Here is an 18,831-nt window from a genome sequence, read left to right as displayed (position 1 = left end):
AGCTTCTGCCTGGGTCTCTTGAAACATTTGCTTTTGGAAAAGCCATTCTAGGTTAAGCCACTACTAAGAAGTCTGACTTTCCTGAGAATGCCATACTGTGGAGAAGTGAAAACTAGACACATAGAGAGAAGGCAGGGAGAGAATTAGAAGCTCGATGATTCCCAAGCTGTTCCAGCCTACTCCACTGAGGTGCTAGATATGGAAATGAAGGAGTCATATGGGGCCTTCAGCCTCCTTGAGCCTCCAGATTGCTGCTCCAGCCATCATCCAACTGCAAATGCATGAGAGACCCCAAGTAAGAATTGCCTAGCTGAGCCTGGCCATCTCCCAATATCATGAGAGATGATAATAAATTGTTTTAAGGCCAAAAAATAAATCAAGACAAACATCAATGGAACGTTAGAATCAACAGTCCAAAAATACACTGATTTTTGACAAAGACGTAAAACAATGCAGTGGAAAAATGTCTTTTCAACAAATGTTGAGGGAACAATTGGCTAAACGCACGCAAAAAAGTAAACTTTGCTCCATGCCTCACACCATATTTAAAAATAAGTTCTGGGCCGGGCATGGTGGCTCACGCCTATAATCCTAGCACTTTGGGAGGCCAAGGCGGCTGGATGGCCTGGGCTCAGGAATTCGAGACCAGCCTGGGCAACATGGTGAAACTTGGTCTCTACTAAAATACAAAAAATTAGCTGGGCATGATGGTACATGCCTGTAATCCCAGCTACTCGGGAAGCTGAGACAGGAGAATCGCTTGAACCTGGGAGGCAGAGGTTGCAGTGAGCCGAGATCGTGCCATTGCACTCCAGCCTGGGCGACAGAGCGAGAGTCCATCTCAAAAAAAGTAAATTAAATAAATAAATAAATAAATAAATAAAATATAAACTAAAGATGAGTTCAAAATTGATCATTATAAATTGAAATTTCTACGGTTTCTAGGAGAAAATTATTGTGACTTAGGCTAGGTGAAGATTTCTTACATGAAAAGCATAATCTGTAAAAGAAAATATTGACAAATTGGATTTCTTTGAAATTAAAAACAAGACATTGTTAAGAAAATGAAAGAGCAAGCTACAGGCTTGAAGAAAATATTTGCAAATCATATACCTAATAACGAACTTGTATCCAGAATACATAAAAAAACTGTCAAATCTCAATAATAAGAAATCAAACAATCCAAATTTAAAAAATGGACAAAATATCTAAACAGACATTTCACCAAGGAAGAGTTATGAATGACAAATAGGTGTATGAAAAGCTTCTCATCATTATTAGTCACTAGGGAGATGCACATTAAAATCACAACAAGATACCACTATGCACCCATTAAAATGAGTACAAGAGAAAAGACTGACCTTAGGAAGCACTGTCGAGGATGCAACTCAAAAGAATCTCTCATACAGTGATAATGGGTTTTAGAAATGACAGGACTGTCATTAACCAAATCTTTTCCAATCCCAGTAAAGGTATTACTGTCTAAATCTCAGCCTTCCTCTTCACAGGGCCACAGTAAAACCAGCTTTCCAGTGTCTCACAAGGGTACGCCCAGTAGCAGTGAGCTTTGCACTTTAAGCAACCTGGGGTGGCTCTAGCTTAGAAACAATCTTTCTGGTGTTTTGTTTGAGGCACCAGACAACGAAGGCCACGAGACACAGCCTATTATGTGTTCAGTGGTCTGTCCAGCTCTCTTGGATTTGCCTGTTGGTTCCTTTAAGGTGTCTTGAAAGGCAGCGCGGTACCCAATTAAATGAAAACCAGGAAGGCAGAAAGCACCACGGCTATCAGCAATCAACTCTGGACAGTTCGTTGAGGATTGAACAAAACTCCGTGTTTCACCAAGTGCTTTCTTGTCTGCCTCTCTGCCTACAGTTAGAGGAAGGGGCCAGGTCGAGGTCAGGAAAGATTCTGTTTTAGCTGATAAAGGGAAAGCTCTGTGCCAGGAACCCTGTGGTTTTCTGTCTTTGGAAGTTCTCCCCTCTGGGGCTCAGGAGGAGACATATCTTCCTCCTAAAGCACATATCGCCTATTGCCCAGGGGAAGCAATTCTCACACATCCCCTGATCACCCCGGGCTGTGTACTCGATTTCAGGCCAACAAGACACTAAGTTTTCTCTCTTAAATGTTTTAACTGTCGAGTTCCACGCTCCGCCTCCTCGGGCTTCTTATCCTGCAGGGATAGGCGGAGGGAGGCAGCTTCTAGGCTGGGGTGGGAGAAGCACCGGCGGCGCGCGGTGCGGTCGGTGTGGGTCCGGGAGCGCAGCGCAGCCCAGGCAGCGCTCGGCCTCGCTGTGAACTTGACTGCGGGCGAGGCTGGGCTTCTCGGGCGCTGGAGCCCCACATCCTGACAAAGACAGGCTGCCGGCTCAGCTTTGTGTTGCAACAGAAAAGACTGCCTTTTACCTTTCCTAAAAACAATTCCCGGGATCTGTTAGAGGGGAGTTTCAGTCACTCTGAAATGACCAGCGAAATCTCTTAGAGCCAAAATCAGTCAACGCGGAAAAGACACGCTAATTTTAAAAACCAATAGGTAGTTGATAAATGGAGCTGTCAGTCTAGAAGCCCCCTGGGCCCAGCGTGCTTCTGCAGAGCCGGGTATTTTTAGAGTCAGCGCTCTCTGAGATTCCAGCTGGTCGACCCAGCGGGGCTCCTGTTGGCCTCACAGCGCACGTGGCTTTGCGGGATATGATGCAACCCCAGCGTGGGCTTGACTGATGCTAGGCACCAGGCTGTAGATCCAGAAACCCCGGGAAACACACAGAAGGCCAGCTCTCATCCCTCCTCCAATTTCACTTTTTTTAAAAAAAACCCTCAAAAGGTCCGGATGCCGTTTTGCGGGGACGGGATGTATTGAAGATTTATAAATGGAGCAATCTCCTAATCAAAATAAATATCACCAATCATGCTCACAGGGTGGCAAATTAGTGGCAGGATATTTTGTTTTCTTTAGCAGTGATCCGTGATTGATTTATGGATTAAAATGTGCCCTATGAAGGACATATATATCTGTGAACTGTCTCCCTAAGTATTTCCTGTTTGCCTCTGTGCCACATGCCCAAGGAAAGAATTGTTTCTCATCCAGGCAGAAGCTCTCTGCATGGCTCCTTGGGCTGGGATAGTTGTCTGCTTAGGGCTTCCTTGGGTTTTGTTTTCTGCTCTGTCCCCTGAACTCGGCAAAAGGCCTATAACAAGGGAGGCCGACTCTCCTACACATCCACAGGGCCCCCAAGCTCTTCATCTGTGAAGTGGGACAATAGTGCTTGTCTTACCAGTCTGATAGTGTCCTTTTGAGGATGCCATTAATTAAGGATGGAAAAGATGCTGGTGACTGCAGCCTTTGTTGATCCACTTTGCTTGTCTGTGAGATAAAGGAGATCTTTATCAGTAATGCTTCAGTTATTTTATTTTTTTAAAAAAAGTTGCAGTAAGCATTATAAAATATTACAGTTATTACTTCTAGAATGTGGCTACACAGGAATTTATGTTATTCTCTGTGTGTTTCTGTGTCTTTCAAAGTCTTCTGATCCAATAAAAAGAAAAGAAGAGGCAAGAAGAAAGAGGAGTTATATGAAATCTTAGACTTTCTCTGATTCTATGGACAGGAAAATGCTCAAGAAACCCGAGTCCTGTAGGAATGAGAGGTATGACAATTATTCATGATATTTCTGTTCCTTCCGTTTCTCTGAGAATTTACTAAAATCCTGCAGTAGCCTTCACCCCCACACTCAACCCCATTTGTCTAAGGCAGCTGTTTGCTCACCAGGCTGATTTGCTGGTGGGATAGGAATTTTCTAGCTGAAGAAGGGTAAGCCCAGGATGATGTCATTTATGATATTTTGCTTCAATCTCCTCCTCCCTCCCCAACAATCCCAACCTGTACCAAATAGGAACATACACCTGTAGGAAGAGAAACTATGATCTCTAGTCATTAAAAATGTGCTTTGTGTGAGGCGATCCCAAATGCTCTTGGGCTTAACAAAAACACATTGCAAGACTCACATTGCCATTGACATTTCCACTCCTCTAACTTAAAAACAGCCAAACTAAATTAAGTAACAACAACAACAAAAGTTGTTTTCCACACAGTTTGACCAGATCTTACCACCAGTCTTCAGCCTAAAACAATTTTCATGCTTGAGTTGTTAACTTATGAGAATAGGCACAAAAGGGGGAAAATGTGCACAGATCCTCACTACATTATTAGTCATTGCTACAGCGGAATGCGTTCTGGTACAAAGGCATGTTATTCTGCCTGCCAGTATCTCGGTTTTGAACAAAATGCAGCTCACTAATGGGTTCTGCCTCATATACCTTTCTGTAATCATTGCGTTGCCATTCTCTGTAATTTATCCTGTTTCTCATGAGGAATGTGTCCATTAGTCAGGCGTGCACACACACACGCACACACATCTTTTAAGTCCGCTTTCGTTTGTGGCTGAAAAGAAAGGTCAGAGAGCTGCCAGTCATTCGGGGGAAGCACCACTGTGCCGATCATGATAATATTTGGAAAGCAGAGTGGTGGACGGATGTAAATAGATTCTGAAAATCTAGTGAATTGGGGGCAGCAACATGAGTACATGAAGAGGATCTAGAAGCAGACTGGCAAAGGTGGAGACGGAATGGGAGAATCTGGCCTGTTCCACGTTGATCTCTTTATCTGAGAGGGGCAGTGTGGGGCTGACGTCTTCCTGGACCAGACAGAAATATCTTGCTCACTTGCTGAGTAGTCTCAAGTTTGGGGGATGAGCTCCAAGATTCCGACAGGAACCCCCTTTTGACAGCTTCTGGCTTGGGCTCAGACGTGCTGCCCCAAGCCAGTCTGAGGCAAGTGAATAAAGGAATGGAGTTTTGAGCCTATTGATTTTTTTTGCTTCTGTAAACTCCAGAATTAGTTACAGAAATGAAGGCTTTTGAGTGTTTACTTCAAAAAAAAAAAAAAAAGAGTAGGCAGGAAAATAATTGGGAAAAACTACGGACAAGATTTTTTTTAAAGCTTGACAAAGATCAAGGTTTTCACAAACAAGTGTGAATCACTAGAACCGGCTCCTCACAGATCAGAGGCCTGCAGGGGGCTGGGGATCTGGCAAACAGGCCCTCCGTGGGCAGGGAGCTCCCCAACAATTCTCATCCAGCAAGAGAAGCCTTTGGCATCTTCCTCTTGAATTAGGATAACAGGATTCCCCATCATACACTTGCCTGGTCAGGGAGGCAGTAATTGTGAACCGAACATGTTCTTTCATCCTCTTTGAAGTGTTAACGAATGCTTTGATTTTGCTCTTTTCTCCTCATTAAGACACGTGTGGCTCCTTTTTGCCCCCAGGAAGTTAATCTCACCTCCCAAGCCCACCAGGCGTCCTGCTGCTCAGCTGAGTCCAATCCCAAGGAGGTCCTCTCCTGTCAGGTGGCAGATATGACTGTCTTGCCAAAGACCCCTCTGCCAGGATTCTGACCCAGGCCCAGGTGCAGGTAATCTCAGTGCCTCACACTGTTCTGGGAGCCCAGGGTGCATCACCATGGAGCCTCAGCTCACGTGACGACGTAACGGTGTTTGCAGTAATTCTCAACCCTGGATGTCCTGTTCACTACGAAACACAGGCATGTTAAGTTTCCCTGATACTGTCCTGCAGAGGCTAGCAGGCTGGACAGAATTTAGGAAGACAGAACCCCCCAAAGATCTGGAATCTTTAGCAATTATAAAGCCCAATCCTGCCCATAGCCTTCTTTTACCAGAGACAAAGCAAAGTGGTTTGCCCAGAGCCTCACTGCCAGGCAGTGGCGGAACTGAGACGAAGTAGCCTTGCTTCTCCCAGCTGACATTGAACTCCTGAGGCTCATCTGCCATCAAACTCCCACCTGAAACCCTCACTTCCCCCCTCCCAGTGCCAGGGCAAAGTCAATGAGATAGAAATCTGCAGACTGGAGCGTGTGGGTTACTCAGAGGCCACTGAAGGTGGAACAGGCCCCTTTTGCACTGTGTTCCAGCCAGAGGGGAACACAGGCCAGTGGGTCAGAGTGCTGTGCCCCAGAGTCACAAGCACAGGGCATGGCCCACGGGACCCAGTGAGGACATTCCTGCAGATGGCTACAGACAGGTAGAGAGCTGGAAGGCCAGGTGAACTCTGTCAGGTAGGCAATGGGAAGGTGGACAGAGGAGTGTTTTTGAGAAAGAAATTCAAAGCTGAGAAAACCCAACCCCTCCTATCTCATTCCTTTTAGGCATAATCCCCACGGGCAACAAGCTCAGTGTCTGGCTAAATGTGCACCTCTCTTCTGAATCCCTTACCCATCGATGCAGTTGGTATCACAAATTAGACCCTCTCCCCTATTTTCTTCTTTTCAACAATCTTAGCCTTTTTACGTGTACAGTTCAATAGTGTTATGTACATTCACATTGTTATGTGACCAATTTCCAAAACTCATTTCATCTCCCAAAACTGAAACTCTTATGCGTTAAACAACTCTCCATTCCCCAGACCCTGGCAGCCACCATTCTTTTTTGAGACAGAGTCTCCATCACCCAGACTGGAGTGCAGTGGTGCAATCTCAGCTGACCACAACTTCTGCCTCCTGGGTTCAAGCGATTCTCATACCTCAGCCTCCCGAGTAGCTGGGATTACAGGTGCGCACTACCACACCTGGCTAATTTTTGTATTTGTAGTAGAGATGGGGTTTCACTATGTTGGTCAGGCTGGTCTTGAACTGTTGACCTCAAGTGATCTGCCTGCCTCAGCCTCCCAATGGGCTAGGATTACAGGTGTGAGCCACTGTGCCTGGCCCACCATTCTGCTTTCTGTCTCTATGTACTGGACTACCCTAGGTACCTCGTATAAGTGGAGCTATACTGGATTTGTCCTTTTTTGTCTGGCTTCAGTCACTTAGCATAAAGCCTTCCAGGTTCTTCCATACTGTAGCATATAGCAGTGTTTCCTTCCATTTTAAGGTTGAATAATATTCCACTGTATGTATAGACCACATTTGGTTTATTCATTCATCTGTAAACACTTCGGTTGTTTCTACCTTTTGGATATTGTAAACAATACTGCTATATTTGAATAAGGTGTGCAAATATTTATTCGAGATCTTGCTTTCAATTTTTTCAATACACACCTAGAAGTGGAACTTCTGGGTCATATGGTAGTTCTATTTTTAATTTTTTGAGGAGCTGCCATCCTGTTTTCCACAGTGGCTGTAGCATTTCGTATTCCCACCAAAAGTGGAGAAGGGTTCCAATTTCTCCATGACTTTGCCAGCACTTGATATTTTCCATTTTATTGCTATTAGCCATTCTAATGGTGTGGGGTGATGTCTCATTTTAGTTTTTATTTGCTTTTCTCTAATCATTAGTGATGCCAGTCACCTTTTCACATGCTTTTTGGCCATTTATTAATATATATCATCCTTGTAGAAATGTCTATTTAAGTCCTTTGCCCATTTTCTAATCAGGTTGTTGTTGCTGAGTTATAGGAGTTCTTTATCCTCTCACTCCCTGAACTTTTTTTTTGTTTTTTTTGCAACTGAAAAACTAAAGGCTCAAAGGGGCAGACGGCCTGCTGAAGCCTTTGCCCAGGGGCTGCTTGGCAACAGCAGCAGGGAAAGACTGACCCGGGCTGACCCTGGCTTAGGTGACAGCTACAGAGCTCTCAGCCCATTCTCCCAGCCACACAGTCTCAGAGCAAACACTGTCCATCAAATGCATACTCTGTGTTCATAGCTTCATGTGCCAAATTGCTGTTTGAAAACCAATGGCAAACACTGGTTGCAGAGAACCCAGAAGAGTGTAATATCCACTTTAATGATGGTTCCACTTTCATATTTTTTCTCCCCTCTAAGGAAACAGAGAGAGAAAAAACTGTTCATGGAAAAAAATATATTTAAATGGATCAGTGCCAGGGAACCATTTGCACATCTGTTCTTAACAGGTTTCAGCTGAAACTACTGAAAATATACATAGATCTGTTTATGTGGAACCAGTTAAATATGATAAGATTACAACTTGGAGGGTAACTATGGATTTGGTGGTGGGGCAAAAAAAGAAAAGCCCCTCCACACTTGGTCTCCGCATGCACTCATAACATTTTACCACAGATGTGTTGAGGGAATCAGATTTGCTGCAAATGGAAAAGACCTGAATTATTTGAGATTTTAGCTACAAACAAACTCAAGCTGTCCCCACCTCCTTTCTGCAGCACATAATTCCTGCCTCGTCTCTAATCTGGGCCCAGGCCTTTGTTATCAGAGAGGAGACTGTAGCCAGGAAGTCACCCGTTTCTGAGTGAGTCTGTCTTCACTCCTCCAACTAGCCATTTAGGAGGAAGACAGTGTGCACGCTGCTCACACAGAGAATGCACAGTTGTCTTCTTTGCAGTTTTCAGCCATCCCAAAGGACACCATGGTCTCCTGAGGTTGTGCAGGCGGCAAGGAAGGAGTGTTGGCTGAGGGGTTCCCAATGGAGGCCCTGTGCTCCTTCCGGAGTCTTTTTTATGTAGCACTCGCAACCACGCTACGAGGTTGCGTTGTCACCCCGCCTTGCAGAGATGAGCAAATTGAGGCTCCAGGTTCTGGGATAATTTGTCCAGGGTCATGCCGATAATTAGATGCTCTAAAGGAAGAAAGATGTTTCCTCCCATCTAAATATACCTTAACAGGAGCATCACTTGAGCCCAGGAGTTCAAGGCTTCAGTGAGCTATGATTGTGCCACTGCACTCCAGCCTGGGCAACAGAGCAAGACCCTTCCTATATTAAACATAAATAAACAAACAGTAAGTGAATAAGCCTTGAGGCAAGGTCATGACTCAAATATCCACAGGGTCCAGCAGGAGCAGGAGTGAGGGTCCCTAGGCAGCTGATATGGGGCTATAGCAGACTGACACTGGGAAAAATGCACACACCGTGGCCCAGATCTTCTGGGTTTTGTGTAGAGAACAAGAAATCACTAGAGTTTTGCATGATAGCTCAGATATTGAAAACAAGCACAAAGCACAGCACCTGCTATAGTTTGCAATCTCCACTGTGGGTCCTTTGGTGCCCCCAGCGGTGGGAGGAAGGGGCTGCACTTCCTTTGAACCCCCTCTGGTTGGGGACTGGGCATCTGACCATCAGGATCCTTGCCTCCTGGTGCAGGAGGCGTCTGTCACAGGCCACAGACAGCGGCAGCTCAGCACCCTCGTCCCAGTATCCCTTCTAAACTTAATTAAACTCCTCAACTCTGGCACACTGTGAAATGTATATTCATCTATAAACATTTCTCTAATAATTTATCTAAAAAAAGTGACGTCAGTCTATAAAACACACCACAGGACACAGGAATGGCAGTCCCATGGCCTCAGAAACAATCAGCCAAAATTGACATCTGACAACACCTCCTCCCGCAACCCCAGGGGCCGGGCTGTGATCCGTAAGGTTTTCATTCCTGCTGGACCCCACGCTGTGAAAATGCACCTATTTTTATTCATCAAAATCATTTTTTAAAAAAAATAAGCAGCCCAGCAGAAAACAATTGTGAATGGCAGCTTCATTACATTTGGAGTTTTGGAACAAAGACAGTATTGCTCACACTCTGTGACCTGTTCAATGATACTGAAGTTTAATTAAAAAAATGTTAACGTACTAAACTGATGACAAGGAAGGTGCAACACTAGGGCTTTTTTGAAAAATCAGGAAAGCAAAATATGCATGACAGATTGTCTCAATTATCAATTCAATGTGACTTAACATTTGTCTTTTGGTTTTTATTTGACACTTTCAGTTTTGAACCAGTAGGGCAGTAATCCAAGCTGTATGGAACCAAAGTGGGGAGGTTGGTGTGACTCGGAGGGGAGGCTGAATAGTGGGACCCCTATTTGCCCTTTAGGGGCTCAAATATCATCCTGGGCAAAAGACCAGTTCTTGTCTTAAAGGACCTACTAGAATTGGCTACTGTTCCAGGCTCCCCTAGAAAAGCCCTCGAAAGGGTATTTTCTAAGCAAGAAACACGGTGATGCTTCCACCACGTGACTGGTTTAAGACAGTCATTCTAGTAGACTTGATAAGTGAGAGCCAATTATTTTGAAGCAATAGATTAAGTGGTGTGTGGGCAGCCACTGAATATTTAACCCAGCCTGAGATTCATTAATTAGGAAAGACTTTTCTTCTGAGATGATGCAATAATAGAATAGGAAAATTTAAGTGTTGAAAGTATTTCAATGCATTGATTTTAAAGAAGGTCATCTCCCCTAGAAAAGCCCTTGAAAGGGTATTTTTCTGAGCAAGAAACGCTATGATGCTTCCACCACATGACTGGTTTCAGTCATTCTAGTAGACTTGATAAGGGAGAGCCAATTATTTTGAAGCAATAGATTAAGTGGTGTGTGGACAGCCACTGAAATATTTAACGCAGCCTGAGATTCATTAATTAGGAAAGACTTTTCTTCTGAGATGATGCAATAATAGAATAGGAAAATTTAAGTGTTGAAAGTATGTCAATGCATTGATTTTAAAGAAGGTCATCTAAAGCAGCAAAAAGTGACCCACATCCTCTCTGGATAGTCTCTAAAACATGTCACATCAGTTCATGTCCTAAAGCCCCATAAAAGACAGCCATTTTCCCCCAACTACAGAGCCCTGAGATCTGGCCAGAGGTCCCGTGGTGGAAGACTCACCCCCACTGTAGCCTGTGAAAGAGGAAAGCCACTGGCCCTCATCTTGGGGACCCGTGAAGACCCATCTCCCACTTGGAGCAGGTGAGGGAACTGCAGGGTATTGGGTGAGGCCTGCTATACTTCCTGCAGGCTTTGGGTCTTGGAGGTAATGGTACCAGCCTCCCAGTGTGGGAGCTGGAGCGTCTGCTTCCACCCTGAGAAAATAGGTGTGGGAGCAGGCCACAAGCTAGGACAGTGCCTCAACCTCCCTGAGGAAAAGACCAGAATGTATTCAGAGTCCAGGATCTAAACCAGGGGTCTGGAGTGGCAAATTTAAGGCCTTGAGGCTGGACTGGACCAGTGCAGAGTCAGGGAGCCACAGCTGTGACCTCGGGGAGGTGCTTGTCATGCACAGGGAGGAGGCTGCATTCTGTTCTCACAGTGACAGGAAGCCACTGTTGAGTTCCAAGGGGGAGAAGGACATGGCTCAATGTGCCTCTCCCAAAGATCATGCCGGCTCTGTGTGGAGTGGGAGTCTGGACAGGTAAGAGTCTGGGCTGTGGGCCAAATGGGAGACATGGGATGGGAGACAACAGGATGGACTCTTGAGACATTTCACAGATAGAGCCGGCAAGGCACAGGGAAGCACTGGGTGGGGAAGGTGAGGGCAGAGTCTATGGATAAGGCACCTGAAACCCCTGTTTCAGGTGCCTTATCCACCTGATTCTTTCTTAGAGAAAGAATCCAATAATTACTACCCATCTGAGCTGTTGTGAGGACTGAGAATGGTGCATGCCATGAGCAGCTCACAACAGGGCTCCAAGGAGTGAGGGTCTGACTGTGCTCCTATTACCTCCTTTTGGCTTCACAAGCACAGATGATGGACATCTGTCTCTAGCCATGTTACTTCTGACCCCCCAGCCCCAGCAAAGCAGGAAGTGGGGCCTGGGTGAGAAGAGGGGTGACAAGGCGGGTTTGAATTGATCTTTCTGAGAAATCATGTGCAACTTCATAAGCAAAACAGTTACGCAATAAACTTCCAGGTTCTTAAAACCACGCTGAGGGTTACAAAAAGAAAGTTAACTGGACGCTGATGTGGACTGTGCAGATTGTTACCATACTGAAAACCCTGTGTGTCCATGGCGACTCATGTACGAGTGAGCGGGACAAGTGACTGCCCCCTCAGGCCGGGATCCTTGCGTCCACTCTCTGCCATGCCTGTCCCCATCATCACTCCTGGAGAAGCAGGGACGGTGGCAGAGTTCCCACTGGAGGACCAAACATGCATCCAGCCCTGGAAAACAGTACCACACTGGATCCTTCCAGCCCTGGGCAGTGGGAAGTGCTAAAGAAGTTGATTCACAGGGGAAACTGGACCCTATCTGTGGGGTCTTCCCACTGGCTGGAAGGGTTCCTGGAGGAGGAGTTTCAGGGCTCTGTGAGGATGGGTAGGAGGGCCTGTGGGGCAAGGTTCACAGCATCCTGCTTGGAGAAGGACACATACCCTGTTTCCTCAGAGCCAACACGTTTTCCATTCTAAATATAGCCTAAGATGACCCAAGACATCTTTAGTCCCTTGCAGGGAGACCGCAGTTTTGTAATTTTCAGTATTTCTATGATTCTGAGGAAATGAACAGTAAAGCCCGAAGCCCTTTCACTAGGATCCCCTGAGCCCGGGGACCCTAGGTCCTGGCAGACAACACTCCACCCTTTGAAAGAAGAGCCCAGGCAAGCTGCCCCTGGTGAGGAGCTCCCTTTGGCATCCAATTTTAGGAGATTCCAGAGTATTTTGTCAGCCTACTCTCTCCCTCCGGCAAAGTGAAGTGAGGCTTCTGTTCACCCAGGATGGGTCACTGTCACCCCAGGCCCACAATGAGTAGCTCTTTCCACAACTCTTGGGATGATTCACTTCCGCCATCTCCTGAGATAGACCCAGCCCTGACAGGATTTCAGTTGGACAAAAGATTTTGGTCTCTCCTGAAATCCTTGCTGCATCACCAGCTTTTGTAGCATTTCTGCAAAGTCTAAGATACAAGACTTTCAAAGAGGGAGCGTCCGCCACAGACCTGGGGCACAGCAGTGACTCTTGGCTTGGAAGCGCTTCCCTACTTGTTTGTAAGCCAGGGTATATTTTTACTATCTGACTGGGGCCCTGCTAATTGCTTCATGAGCACTTCTGGGGAAGTTCTCTTTCCAGGGGCCGGCGTTAACTCCTACAGCACCAGTGCTTCCCAGCCAGGATGCTCGGGGCCTGCATGAAGAGGTGCATTGGTTATCCCTAAAGGGTTAATGACTGGTGATGCGAGGATGGTCATGTTGAGTTATATATAGCAAACAGCGAGCAAAGCAGGCAAGCACAAAAAAAGGAAGACAGGAAAAAAACTGCATGGATACACTCCCCTCCCCCCACCTTCCCTGGTCTACCCCCACCCTCCCGCAACAACACTACATATACAGACCACAGTTAAATTTGGCACAGAGACTATAGCCAAGAAGGAAAACAGATCAGGTTACACAGAGTCCTATTCAGATTTGGGCCTGGGCCTCACGGGGACAATGCTGTGCTGAGGAGAACAAGGCTGTGGTGTGTTGTCGAAAAACGCACACCCGTGCGCTTTGCTTTCTTCCAAGCATTCGCTGGCCCGGCCCTGGGCAGCAGGTTAATTCCCTGCTCCACAGGTGGAGACAGATAAAACAAACCGAAACGGTGTAATGGGCTACAGGAAACCTTTCTTTCAGAGCTTGATTCATCTCCAGAAAGGAAACACACGAGGACTTTGCTCTGGACGGTAATCTGTTTTCTTAGGGCAGCTGAGAGAGGCCTGGCGGCCAGGGTAAATACGGCAAGCGGTAGAGGGGCTTTTGGCAGGTGGAACTGCAAGGGAAGGTTGAAAAGATCACTTCCTACACTCTGTTCCCTACCAAGAGTGAGCTGTCAATCTTGCAGCAATGGAGGTGCTCTGGAAAACGGCAGCGGGGAGAGAGCGGGCCACAAGGGAGAAACCTGAGCCACAGGTGCGTGCCTGGGATACCCCCTACTCCTGCGGGCTGGCTCACCTGGCAGAGCCCAGCAGAAAGATTGCTCCCAAGCTCACTGCTCGAAGTTCGCCATGTGGAAAAAGCAGGCCAGGACTCCTGGAATGCAACCTGGGTGCGTGTCAGCCTCTGCTTTGAGAGACGAGCAGGCCTGCAGCAGGCAGGCTGCCATCGAGGGTGGCCTAAGCCTCTACTGGATGTAAAGCTGGGCACAGGGAAGGCCAGGTACATTATAGTCGTTGGAGTCGTCCCCACCAGCAGGCATTCAGGACACCTCGAGGAGATGAGACAGCCAGCTAGCATGTAACAGTCAGGGCTGCACAGAGCATGATAGTCAAAAGGACAATCCCCCATGCCACCATCGTGTGTGTGTCTTTTAAAAGACATTCTATCTTGTTATCCCATTTGATCTTCACCTGACCCTAGGTGGGCCTGGCAGGGCAGGGCATCACCCTTGTTTTGCAGTGGAGGAAGTGGAGGCCCAGCAAAGCCACCTCTTGCCTGAGTGGGGACAGCTGGTTCAAAGATAGCGCTTTGCCCAGCCCTCTGGACAGACACCTCTGGACCGGTCTCTGTGGTGCAGGCAGTGGTTTGCACATTTGAGTGTGCACCCAAATCAAGGCGGCCATCTTCGGCCTGGTGTAGCCTGCTCCCCTCAGGTTAGGCCTGGGATTCCTGTGTGGGCCCAGGCCCCCAGCAGCAAGATGGGTGTCCAGTGATCTTAGTTCACACTGGGCTTTTCCATGGACACAAGCTTAGTCTGCATTGGTAAAGTAGGGACAATAGCTCAGCGTGTGTCTAGGGCTGCCTCAGTGACGGACCCAGAGGATTTCATCTCCTTTCCCTGCATGATTTGTTGGGCTCTCAAACTTGAACTCCCTGTGTAAAAAGAATGTGGTTATGGGCTGAGTTACATCTCCTCCCCCAAATTCATGTGTTTAAGTCTGAACCCTCAGTTCCTGAGGATGTGACCTTATCTGGAAATAGGACCATTGCAGATGTAATTAGTTAAGATGAGATTATACTAGAGTAGGGTGGGCCCCTAATCCAACATGACTGGTGTCCTTATGAAAGGGGGAAATTCAGACACAGACACACGCAGACAGGGAGAGTGCCCTGTGAAGATGCAGGGAGAGCTCGGGGTGGTGCTTCTGTCAGCCGAGGAACAGCAGCAGCTGCCAGCAAACACCAGAAGCACGAACGATTCTCCCTCACGGGGCTCGGAAGAAACCCACGCTGCCCAAGCTGAGCTTGGACTTTCAGCCTCCAGAACTTCCAGGCAATCAGTTTCAGTTGTTAAGACCCCAGATTGTGGAGCTTTGTTATGGCCTTCCTGGAAGATGAATCCAGATGCTAAAAAGGCTGAGGAGTGGAAAACTGACGTCTGTGGTTAGTTTACCTTGAAAACCAACCATGAGGCCCCTTCCAGCTCTGTTCCACAGACATCGATTCTGTTTTATTGTTTGAACCAAGAGTAGTACTCCACAACTGTAAACACAGTCCACAAGTTTTCTACTCCAGACCATCTCTTTAGCAGACAGAAGGAAATATCTGTCTTCCTTCGCCAAATCCTAACCCTCCTTTGTTCTCAACAGAAATTATATTGTGTCTAAGTCTCCCAAAATGTCTCAAAAGCAAGACAAACACCCACTTCCTCTTTTGGAAACTGATGGGACCCTCTACAAATTATTATTTGGAGACATCACTCTTTCCCAGCCAACTTAGAAAGTCAAACTCTTGTCAACTTTCCTGGTATCCCAACTTGCTCTCAAGAGAAAACTAAAAACCCATTCACATGAATAAAGTATAAATGACAGTCAAGAGCTTAAAGTGCTAGCTGTCCTAGGTGGGGAATAAGGTCACAAAGAACATCGGTAAAGAGGCACATGTCAGGGGTGGGAGCCCACTTTGCCTTATACCCTGACCAGGTATGTAGTCTTCAATGTAAAACTCTCCCACTGGGTGGGAATTCCTCCTGGCCCATCAATGCCAGCCTCCCTGTGGCTTTGCATCAGGTTCCACTTCCTCATGGCGGTGTGGAACGCTATTCCTGTCTCTCCAATGTCCTCACACCCCAGTGACTCCAACATCCTCTAGGACCAGAGAAGTCCACGCAGAACTTGCCACCATCCCTGGCACCCTGACAGCCCCTTCTAAGTGACAAGAGCTTAAAGTGTAGGTTAAAGAAGCAGCTTTGGACCTGGTGGTACCTAGGGCTAAATTCTGCAGTACTCAGGTGGACCATAAAATAAGGCCATATTATTGGACTTGATGCGTGAATGCCACTCTCCTTTTCTTTGATTGTCCTGTACCTGAAATCTACCTGCTCTAGAATTGCCTCCCGGATAATGTCTCTTTTAGCCTTACTCTTCCCCCAGAGTCTCCTATCATTTATACAAGTCCTGGGTTATTGTTCCTCCACCCAGCATTACTTAATACATCAATTAATTAGAATATAGGCTTTTCAGAGAGCGAATCATATGTTTATCCATTTCCCCTTCCCAGACTTCGGTGACTTACATGTAGAAGTTACTCAGTAAATATCTGTTGAAGGTTAATTCAACCTGAATTTCTTGTGTTCATCTCCTCTTGTTACCTGTTTTGGTCCCCAAATCCTTCCCACTTCAGACATTTGGTCAGCCCATCAACAGAGGTTGTCTCCTAACATACACCAAATCTAGAATGTTATACGGAGCTGAGTTCCTATTAATTCAGTGACAAAAGATGTCACAGACCTTCAGAGTTGGAAGATTCTTTAGAAAGTATTTCATCCATTTCTTTAATAAGAGGCCATGTTACTCATCCAAGGCCACACAGCTGGGGAAGCAGCAGCAGGGCCTGGCAGGAAGATGTTCTGGTGGAAGTGAGGCTATTCATCATGTCCAAGAAGATGTCGTCTGGGTGGCCAGTGTCGGGTGAGGGGCTAACTCATACACTTGTTGCAAGGTTCCCTCTATTGGCCCCTGGGTATTTCTGTTTAACCTGAACACCCCTCTGCATAAGTCCAGGTACCTCCATCTGATCTTCTCCACAGGTTATCCTCATGGGCAGCTGGATGAGGAGCTCACCCCCAATACAACCAGGCTGCAAGCACCCCTGCTCCCACCGCTGGGTGGCAGAGACACAGCCTCCTGCCCTATCTCACAAATCCATGGATGTGACCCATGGGAGTGACTTCCATTTAAAGTTTTGGGCAAATCTCAGAGATTGTTGTTTCCAACCACTGGGGAAGCTTAAAGCCAAACAGTCCTACTGGCATAGAAGTAAGCCTCATTGTTTTCTATCTGAACACATGTTTTACATCAAGAGAAGGGCTGTGGTTGGGGTAGGGAGAGCTGAAGGGAGATTCAAAGGTTCTTCAGCTCTCACAGATCTCAACCTCTTCAAAGTTTCAACCCTCAGAGCACTTAAGATGTTTCATCCCACTCAGCAGAAGTGCCTCTGCCCACACTCTCGGGTGCCACAGTGCGTGCGTGGGAACTCAGCTGTGGTCCAGAGCCAGTAAAGGAAACGGGACAGTCACCTCACTGTATTTTTCCGAGAGGATGTAATTTCTCCTTTGGGATTTGATAAGCTTCCTAAGGCATATTCACATGCACAGAGCAAGTGAGACCTGCTTGTTAATGAGGCCACATCAAGTCTCACAGGGTGATGGGTATGAATGAACTCATGCTTGAAGGAATGGGCAACTCCTAGCTGGAACCTTGAGCAAGTGGGTGTGGGTCAGAGCCCAGAGTCAGGGTGGATAGGCAATTGGAAAGAGAGACAAGGTTTGCTTTTAGTGGTAACCACTTTCTAGCCTCAGCATTCTCGACTGCAGACTGGAGATAACAATAATGTCCTTCCATGATATTTGGAGGGTTGACCAAATGAAATTTCTTGTAAAAGTGCTGGGCACAGGGCAGACGAGCATCAATTCTGTGCCCAGGAAGGGATTCCAGTGCCATTGCCAGCTCCTGATTGCCTTCTTTTGAGATGATGTATTTTCTTCAAGGGAAAGGAGCAACAAGAGGGTACCTGCAGCCTATAGGACAATATAAGTCAAATTCTGGAGTAAAAGCATGGCACTTAGACTGTGTGCCAAGTCATTTGTGATCAGAGGGAAACTGAAAAGTGGCATAACAGGGTGATGGGCGGGCCCAGGAGAATTCACTATGAGTCTTGGGGGCACTGCTAGCACCTCTGCTACCTCCTAGGCAGGTCATTTCACCTCCCTGACCCAACTGTGAATTCAAGAATACCACACCCATCTCTGCACCATGGCCAGGACTCCTGCAGAATAATGCAAGGGAAGAGTGCTGGAAACGACAACCTACTGGTCACATGTGTGATGCTATTTGATGTGGTTTGGCTCTGTGTCCCCCCTCAAATCTCTTGTTGAATTACAATTCCCAGTGTTGGAGGAGAGGCCTGGTGGGAGGTGAGTGAATCACGGGGGCGGACTTCCCCCTTGCTGTTCTCATGATAGAGTTCACGAGATCTGGCTGTTTGAAAGTGTGTAGCACTTCCCCCTTCTCTCTCTCTCTCTCTCTCCGGCGTGAAGATGTGTTAGCTTCCCCTTCGTCTTCTGCCATGATTGCAAGTTTCCTGAGATCTCCCAGCTATACGTCCTGTACAGCCTGTGGAACTGCAAGTCAATCAAACCTCTTTTCTTCATAAATTACCCAGTTGCAGGTAGTTCTTTATCACAGTGTGAGAATGGACTAATACATTATTGTTATTGTTAAAGGAAAACAGAAGGGGCCAGGAGGAAGTGGAGGAAGGAAAAGAGGGGAGAAATGAGGAAAGAGAGGGAAAGGAGAAAGAGGGAGGAGAGAGAAGGGGGATTGCTTCAAAAAAATAAAAATAAACTTTTTATTTTAGAATAGGTTTAAATTTCTAGAAAAGTTGAGAATAGTCCAGAGAGTTTCCCTAGATATCATACCCAGTTTCTCTCTTTGTTACTATCTTGCATTAATGAGGTACTTTTTACCACAATTAATGGCCAAAGTTGATACATATTAACTAAAATCACCCTTCATTCAGATTTCCTTAGTTGACCCAGCATCCTTCTTCCACTACAGAACACCATGTTACACTGAGTTGTTGCATCTCCTTAGGCTTCTCTTGGCTGTGACAATTTCTTAGACTTTCCTTGTTTTTGATGACCTTGACAGTTTTGAGGAACACTAGACA

General features: G+C 46.6%; 1 protein-coding gene across 18 annotated transcripts in view; it reads right to left on the bottom strand.

Annotated features, from left to right (window-relative positions):
* LOC105471806 (myb-like protein A) overlaps positions 1-18,831 on the bottom strand; it is a 504,277-nt gene that overhangs the window by 192,011 nt on the left and 293,435 nt on the right. For 15 of the 18 annotated variants that reach the window (XR_011611998.1, XR_011611999.1, XR_003015908.2 and 12 more), the window contains one exon: positions 3,273-3,361. The exons of the other annotated variants lie outside the window; for them this stretch is intronic. The gene's annotated coding sequence lies outside the window, so the exon portion shown is untranslated. The remainder of the gene's footprint in view (positions 1-3,272; positions 3,362-18,831) is intronic. 18 annotated transcript variants of the gene reach the window in all.

The sequence above is a fragment of the Macaca nemestrina genome, chromosome 13 (assembly GCF_043159975.1).
Source record: "Macaca nemestrina isolate mMacNem1 chromosome 13, mMacNem.hap1, whole genome shotgun sequence".
Taxonomy (NCBI): domain Eukaryota; kingdom Metazoa; phylum Chordata; class Mammalia; order Primates; family Cercopithecidae; genus Macaca; species Macaca nemestrina.
This window is presented reverse-complemented; position numbering and strand designations above follow the sequence as displayed.